Source organism: Oncorhynchus mykiss, chromosome Y (assembly GCF_013265735.2).
Source record: "Oncorhynchus mykiss isolate Arlee chromosome Y, USDA_OmykA_1.1, whole genome shotgun sequence".
Classification (NCBI taxonomy): Eukaryota; Metazoa; Chordata; class Actinopteri; order Salmoniformes; family Salmonidae; genus Oncorhynchus; species Oncorhynchus mykiss.
The window spans coordinates 41,022,713-41,032,063 of NC_048593.1; positions in this window are offsets into that span (position 1 = coordinate 41,022,713).

Here is a 9,351-nt window from a genome sequence, read left to right on the forward strand (position 1 = left end):
CCTCTACAAGGCAGCAGTGCCCACCACTCCACCCTGGACTTGAACAGCCTTTATGACCAGGTCCACCTCTACAAGGCAGCAGTGCCCACCACTCCACCCTGGACTTGAACAGCCTCTATGACCAGGTCCACCTCTACAAGGCAGCAGTGCCCACCACTCCACCCTGGACTTGAACAGCCTCTATGACCAGGTCCACCTCTACAAGGCAGCAGTGCCCACCACTCCACCCTGGACTTGAACATCCTTTATGACCAGGTCCACCTCTACAAGGCAGCAGTGCCCACCACTCCACCCTGGACTTGAACAGCCTTTATGACCAGGTCCACCTCTACAAGGCAGCAGTGCCCACCTTTGCCCGAACTCTAAAGGACATCGCACTCAAACGTATCCCCAACACTTCACACAGGAGCAACAGATCAATAGACACCCCACCCAGACCAGCGAGACACCCTCCCAGACCTGCAGGACCCCCCCCTGGACCTACACATAGAGGACCCATGCCAAGAGGACTTACATCCAGACCACAGCACCCCCAGACACCCCCACACCCCCACCCCAACCAATCAACACCCCCCCCCCCACGTCAACCATGCCCACACCCCATTTAGGCCCCCTCAGATAAGACCTATGCCCCTCCTGCCCACCCTATGCACCTCACCCCCGCAAAGAGGGCCTCAACATGGAAGTCGCACATACGCCCAGGTAGTGAACGGGCAAACAGGCCCAACCTCCACTCTTACACTCGCCCAAGCCAATGGCATGTACCAGATACTCAGCAGGCTCTGTTCACACTTACTGGCCTGAGGCCAAACCACGACCAACAACATTGGACACTTTATGGAACACAAAGCCTTCACTATCTCATCTTGGAATATCCCAGGCCTGAGGTTATCTGCCTTTGGCTTAATGAGCAGGAACCTGAACTTCACCAAAGAAATCAGAAATACAGACATTGTCATCCTGCAAGAAACCTGGTATAGAGGAGATGGACCCACTGGTTGCCCTCTAGGTTACAGAGAGCTGGTGGTCCCATCCACCAAACTACCAGGTGTGAAACAGGGAAGGGACTCAGGGGGTATGCTAATTTGGTATAGAGCAGACCTAACTCACTCCCTTAATTAATCAAAACAGGAACATTTTATATTTGGCTAGAAATTCAAAAGTAAATTATCTTAACAGAGAAAAATGTCCTCCTGTGTGCTACCTATATCCACCCACTAGAATCCCCATACTTTAATGAAGACAGCTTCTCCATCTTGGAAGGGGAAATCAATCATTTTCAGGCCCAGGGACATGTACTAGTCTATGGCGACTTAAATGCCAGAACCGGACAAGAACCTGACACCCTCAGCACACAGGGTGACAAACACCTACCTGGAGGTGACAGCATTCTCTCCCAAATATTCCTATGACAACATAACCAACAAAAACGAGTCACAACTCCTGCAGCTCTGTCGCACGCTGGGTATGTACATAGTCAACGGTAGGCTTCGAGCGGACTCCTATGGTAGGTACACCTATAGCTCATCTCTTGGCAGTAGTACTGTAGACTACTTTATCACTGACCTCAACCCAGAGTCTCTCAGAGCGTTCACAGTCAGCCCACTGACACCCCTATCAGACCACAGCAAAATCACAGTCTACTTGAACACAGCAATACTCAATCATGAGGCATAAAAGCCAAAGGAACTGAGTAACATTAAGAAATGCTATAGATGGAAGGAATACAGTTTGGAAACCTACCAAAAAACAATTAGGCATCAACAAATTCAATCCCTTTTAGACAGTTTCCTGGGTAAAACGTTACAATGTAATAGTGAAGGTGTAAACTTGGCAGTAGAAAATCTTAACAGTATATTTGACCTCTCAGCTTCCCTATCAAATCTAAAAATCTCAAATAGAAAACCGAAGAAAATTAACAATAATGACAAATGGTTTGATGAAGAATGCAAAAATCTAAGAAAGAAATTGAGAAACCTGTCCAACCAAAAACATAGAGACCCGGAAAAACTGAGTCTACGCCTTCACTATCGTGAATCACTAAAACAATACAGAAATACACTACGGAAAAAGAAGGAACAGCATGTCAGAAATCAGCTCAATGTAATTGAAGAATCCATAGACTCTAACCACTTCTGGGAAAATTGGAAAACACTAAACAAACAACAACACGAAGAATTATCTATCCAAAATGGAGATGTATGGGTAAACCACTTCTCCAATCTTTTTGGCTCTATAACAAAGAATAAAGAGCAAAAACATATACATGATCAAATACAGATCTTAGAATCAACTATTAAAGACTACCAGAACCCACTGGATTCTCCAATTACATTGAATGAGTTACAGGACAAAATAAAACCCAACAACCCAAAAAGTCCTGTGGTGTTGATGGTATCCTTAATGAAATGATCAAATATACAGACAACAAATTCCAATTGGCTATCCTAAAACTCTTTAACATCATCCTTAGCTCTGGCATCTTCCCCAATATTTGGAACCAAGGACTGATCACCCCTATCCACAAAAGTGGAGACAAATTTGACCCCAATAACTACCATGGAATATGCGTCAACAGTAACCTTGGGAAAATCCTCTGCATTATCATTAACAGCAGACTCGTACATTTCCTCAATGAAAACAATGTACTGAGCAAATGTCAAATTAACTTTTTTACCAAATTACCATACAAATCAAATCAAATCAAATCAAATTGATTTATATAGCCCTTTGTACATCAGCTGATATCTCAAAGTGCTGTACAGAAACCCAGCCTAAAACCCCAAACAGCAAGCAATGCAGGTGTAGAAGCACGGTGGCTAGGAAGAGAGGAACCAGGCTATGCGGGGTGGCCAGTCCTCTTCTGGCTGTGCCGGGTGGAGATTATAACAGAACATGGCCAAGATGTTCAAATGTTCATAAATGACCAGCATGCTTGAATAATAATAAGGCAGAACAGTTGAAACTGGAGCAGCAGCACGGTCAGGTGGACTGGGGACAGCAAGGAGTCATCATGTCAGGTAGTCCTGGGGCATGGTCCTAGGGCTCAGGTCAGTTGAAACTGGAGCAGCAGCACGGCCAGGTGGACTGGGGACAGCAAGGAGTCATCATGTCAGGTAGTCCTGGGGCATGGTCCTAGGGCTCAGGTCCCCCGAGAGAGAGAAAGAAAGAGAGAAGGAGAGAATTAGAGAACGCACACTTAGATTCACACAGGACACCGAATAGGACAGGAGAAGTACTCCAGATATAACAAACTGACCCTAGCCCCACGACACAAACTACTGCAGCATAAATACTGGAGGCTGAGACAGGAAGGGTCAGGAGACACTGTGGCCCCATCCGAGGATACCCCCGGACAGGGCCAAACAGGAGGGATATAACCCCACCCACTTTGCCAAAGCACAGCCCCCACACCACTAGAGGGATATCTTTAACCACCAACTTACCATCCTGAGACAAGGCTGAGTATAGCCCACAAAGACCTCTGCCACGGCACAACCCAAGGGGAGGGGGGCGCCAACCCAGACAGGATGACCACATCAGTGAATCAACCCACTCAGGTGACGCACCCCCTCCAGGGACGGCATGAGAGAGCCCCAGTAAGCCAGTGACTCAGTAATAGGGTTAGAGGCAGAGAATCCCAGTGGAAAGAGGGGAACCGGCCAGGCAGAGACAGCAAGGGCGGTTTGTTGCTCCAGAGCCTTTCCGTTCACCTTCCCAATCCTGGGCCAGACTACACTCAATCATATGACCCACTGAAGAGATGAGTCTTCAGTAAAGACTTAAAGGTTGAGACCGAGTTTGCGTCTCTGACATGGGTAGGCAGACCGTTCCATAAAAATTGAGCTCTATAGGAGAAAGCCCTGCCTCCAGCTGTTTGCTTAGAAATTCTAGGGACAATTAGGAGGCCTGCGTCTTGTGACCGTAGCGTACGTGTAGGTATGTACGGCAGGACCAAATCAGAGCGATAGTTAGGAGCAAGCCCATGTAATGCTTTGTAGGTTAGCAGTAAAACCTTGAAATCAGCCCTTGCTTTGACAGGAAGCCAGTGTAGAGGATCTAGCACTGGAGTAATATGATAAACAATTTTGGTTCTAGTCAGGATTCTAGCAGCCGTATTTAGCACTAACTGAAGTTTATTTAGTGCTTTATCCGGGTAGCCGGAAAGTAGAGCATTGCAGTAGTCTAACCTAGAAGTGACAAAAGCATGGATTAATTTTTCTGCATAATTTTTTTTTTTACAACAGACCATGTATTCACCCTGCACACCCTAATTGACAACCAAACAAACCAAAACAAAGGCAAAGTCTTCTCATGCTTTGTTGATTTCAAAAAAGCCTTCGACTCAATTTGACATGAGGGTCTGCTATACAAATTGATAGAAAGTGGTGTTGGGGGTAAAACATACAACATTATAAAATCTATGTACACAAACAACAAGTGTGCGGTTAAAATGGGCAAAAACACACACATTTCTTCAAACAGGGTCGTGGGGTGAGACAAGGATGTAGCTTAAGCCCTACCCTGTTCAACATATATATATCAACGAATTGGCGCGGGCACTAGAAAAGTCTGCAGCACCCGGCCTCACCCTACTAGAATCCAAAGTCAAATGTCTACTGTTTGCTGATGATCTGGTGCTTCTGTCACCAACCAAGGAGGGCCTACAGCAGCACCTAGATCTTCTGCACAGATTCTGTCAGACCTGGGCCCTGACAGTAAATCTCAGTAAGACCAAAGTAATGGTGTTCCAAAAAAGGTCCAGTTGCCAGGATCACAAATACAAATTCCATCTAGACACTGTTGCATTAGATCATTAAAAAAATCTATACATACCTTGGCCTAAACATCAGCGCCACAGGTAACTTCCACAAAGCTGTGAACGATCTGAGAGACAAGGCAAGAAGGGCCTTCTATGCCATCAAAAGGAACATAAATTCAACATAGTAATTAGGATCTGGCTAAAAAACCTTGAATCAGTCATAGAGCCCATTGCCCTTTATGGTTGTGAGGTCTGGGGTCCGCTCACCAACCAAGACTTCACAAAATGGGACAAACACCAAATTGAGACTCTGCATGCAGAATTCTGGCAGAATACCTGACAACTGTGACTGACCCAAACTTAAGGAAAGCTTTGACTATGTATACACTCAGTGAGCATAGCCTTGCTATTGAGAAAGGCCGCCATAGGCAGACATGGCTCTCAAGAAAAGAGACAGGCTATGTGCTCACTGCCCACAAAATGAGGTGGAAACTGAGCTGCACTTCCTAACCTCCTGCCAAATGTATGACCATATTAGCGACACATATTTCCCTCAGATTACACAGATCCACAAAGAATTCGAAAACAAATCCAATTTTGATCAATTCCCATATCTACTGGGTGAAATTCCACAGTGTGCCATTACAACAGCAATATTTGTGACCTGTTGCCACAAGAAAAGGGCAACCAGTGAAGAACAAACAGCATTGTAAATACAACCCACATTTATGCTCATTTATTTTCCCTTCTGTACTTGAACCATTTGCACATTGTTACAACACTGTATATATACGTTTATATGACATTTGTAAAGTCTTTATTGTTTTGAAACTTCTGTGAGTGTAATGTTTACTGTTCATCTTTATTGTTTATTTAACTTTTGTGTATTATATACCTCACTTGCTTTGGCAATGTTAACACATGTTTCCCATGCCAATAAAGCCCCTTGAATTGAATTGAAATTGAATTGAGAGAGAGAGAGAGAGAGAGATAGAGAGAGAGAGAGAGAGAGAGAGACAGTGATAGAGATAGTGATAGAGTGATAGAGAGAGATAGATAGATAGACAGATAGATAGATAGATAGATAGATAGATAGATAGATGCCCTAGAGCACACAAAAAAACTATACATACTTTGTCCTAAACATCAGTGCCACAGGTAACTTCCACAAAACTGTGAACGATCAGAGAGACAAGGCAAGAAGGGAATTATATGCCATCAAGAGGAACATAAAATTCAACATACCAATTAGAATCTGGCTAAAAATACTTGAATCAGTCATAGAGCCCATTGCCCTTTATGGTTGTGAGGTTTGGGGTCCGCTCACCAACCAAGAATTCACAAAATGGGACAAACACCAAATCGAGACTGCATGCAGAAATCTGCAAAAAATATCCTCTGTGTACAACGTAGAACACCAAATAATGCATGCAGAGCAGAATTAGGCTCATACCCAGTAATTATCAAAATCCAGAAAATAGCCATTAAATTCTACAACCACCTAAAAGGAAGCAATTCCCAAACCTTCCGTAACAAAGCCATCACCTAAAGAGAGATGAACCTGGAGAAGAGTTCCCTAAGCAAGCTGGTCCTGGGGCTCTGTTCACAAACACAAACAAACCCCACAGAGCCCCAGGACAGCAGCACAATTAGACCCAACCAAATCATGAGAAAACAAAAAGATAATTACTTGACACATTGGAAAGAATTAACAAAAAAACTGAGCAAACTAGAATGCTATTTGTCCCTAAACAGAGTACACAGTGACAGAATACCTGACCACTGTGACTGACCCAAACTTAAGGAAAGCTTTGACTATGTACAGACTCAGTGAGCATAGCCTTGCTATTGAGAAAGGCTGCCGTAGGCAGACATGGCTCTCAAAAGAAGACAGGCTATGTGCTCACTGCCCACAAAATTAGGTGGAAACTGAGCTGCACTTCCTAACCTCCTGCCAAATGTATGACCATAGTAGAGACACATATTTCCCTCAGATTACACAGATGCACAAAGAATTCGAAAACAAATCAAATTTTGATAAACTCCCATATCTACTGGGTGAAATACCACAGTGTGCCATCACAGCAGCAATATTTGTGACCTGTTGCCACAAGAAAGGGGCAACCAGTGAAGAACAAACACCATTGTAAATACACAACCCATATTTATGCTTATTTATTTTCCCTTGTGTACTTTAACCATTTGTACATTGTTACAACACTGTATACAGTATACATATATATAAATTGGCTGGTTAATCTGTATCGGCTTTTTTTTGTCCTCTAATAATCGGTATAGGCGTGGAAAAATCATAGTCGGTCGACCTCTATCACAAATCCAACACTTGTTGGTTGAGTGACAACCCGGGGCCATGTTACGGTCATTTGTCACCGTTAGAAGCCAGTATGTGAATGTTGTACGATGTTAGCGAGTTATTGATTTCATGAATCTTATTTCTCAAGCTACATATATTAATTTGCCATTTCCTGGGTACCGTATCAGACATAATATGAAGAAAAAAATCTAACCCAAAGACACTGAATCCGGAGGCTGCCAACCATGTGATCATCTTTCCTTTCTTCAGAACATTCTAAGCTTAATTGCGACCTCTGTATGCATTCCTGCTACAGATACCCATTAACTTGTGATGTATAAACTTTTAAAAAATTATACCTAACCATAAACATCAATGCCTTTCTTAAAACCAAGACACTGAAACCGGTAATGTAAGTTTCATGTGGTAGCATGTAAACAAACTTGTTTTTCAACCCGTTTAGGTATAAATGAAAAAGTGCATTATGATGATTCAGGCAAGTCACGCATCTTGGAGCGACATTATCTGGAAAGTGAACTGGGGTCAGTTATCTGGACAGTGCTCTATACACCAAGGGAATCCCTCATTACAGATTTGGGGTCAGTTATCTGGACAGTGCTCTAGTCACAAAGGGAATCCCTCATTACAGATCTGGGGTCAGTACTTTGGACAGAGGGATAAGTTATTGGGAAGGTCACGGGGAGCAGAGAAACAGGTGAGAATGTGTTTGAATAGCATGGAGTGATATGTGACAGGTAGGCCACTCAATGAAATTAAATAAAATTCAATCAAGGGGCTTTATTGGCATGGGAAACATGTTAACATTGCCAAATCAATGTCTCACTCTCCCTCTCTCTCTCCCCTTCTCTCTCTCTCTCTCTCTCTCTCTCTCTCTCCACAAATGTGTTTCTTGTTCTCTTACTCTCCCTCTTTCCACCCCTCTCTCTGCTACAATCCTCTCTATTTTCCAAAATGTATTTCCCTCCACTTCTTTCCCCATCCCCTTCTGTCTCCCTGTCTCTGTCTCTCTGTCTGTCTGTCTCTGTCTCTATGTCTGTCTCTCTGCCTCCCTTTCGCTGTCTCCCTGTCTCTGTCTCTCTGTCTCCCTGTCTCTCTGTCTCTCTGTCTCCCTGAGTCCCCCTCTCTCTGTCCCCCTCTCTCTGTCCCCCTCTCTCAAATCAATCAATCAAATTTATTTTATATAGCCCTTCGTACATCAGCTGATATCTCAAAGTGCTGTACAGAAACCCAGCCTAAAACCCCAAACAGCAAGCAATGCAGGTGAAGAAGCACGGTGGCTAGGAAAAACTCCCTAGAAAGGCCAAAACCTAGGAAGAAACCTAGAGAGGAACCAGGCTATGTGGGGTGGCCAGTCCTCTTCTGGCTGTGCCGGGTGGAGATTATAACAAAACATGGTCAAGATGTTCAAATGTTCATAAATGACCAGCATGGTCGAATAATAATAAGGCAGAATAGTTGAAACTGGAGCAGCAGCACAGTCAGGTGGACTGGGGACAGCAAGGAGTCATCATGTCAGGTATTCCTGGGGCATGGTCCTAGGGCTCAGGTCCTCCGAGAGAGAGAAAGAAAGAGAGAATTAGAGAGAGCATATGTGGGATGGCCAGTCCTCTTCTGGCTGTGCCGGGTGGAGATTATAACAGAACATGGCCAAGATGTTCAAATGTTCATAAATGATCAGCATGGTCGAATAATAATAAGGCAGAACAGTTGAAACTGGAGCAGCAGCACAGCCAGGTGGACTGGGGACAGCAAGGAGTCATCATGTCAGGTAGTCCTGGGGCATGGTCCTAGGGCTCAGGTCCTCCGAGAGAGAGAAAGAGAGAAGGAGAGAATTAGAGAACGCACACTTAGATTCACACAGGACACCGAATAGGACAGGAGAAGTACTCCAGATATAACAAACTGACCCTAGCCCCCCGACACATAAACTACTGCAGCATAAATACTGGAGGCTGAGACAGGAGGGGTCAGGAGACACTGTGGCCCACTCCGAGGACACCCCCGGACAGGGCCAAACAGGAAGGATATAACCCCACCCACTTTGCCAAAGCACAGCCCCCACACCACTAGAGGGATATCTTCAACCACCAACTTACCATCCTGAGACAAGGCTGAGTATAGCCCACAAAGACCTCCGCCACGGCACAACTTAAGGGGGGGGGGGGGGGGGGGGGGGGGCGCCAACCCAGACAGGATGACCACATCAGTGACTCAACCCACTCAGGTGACGCACCTCCTCCAGGGACGGCATGAG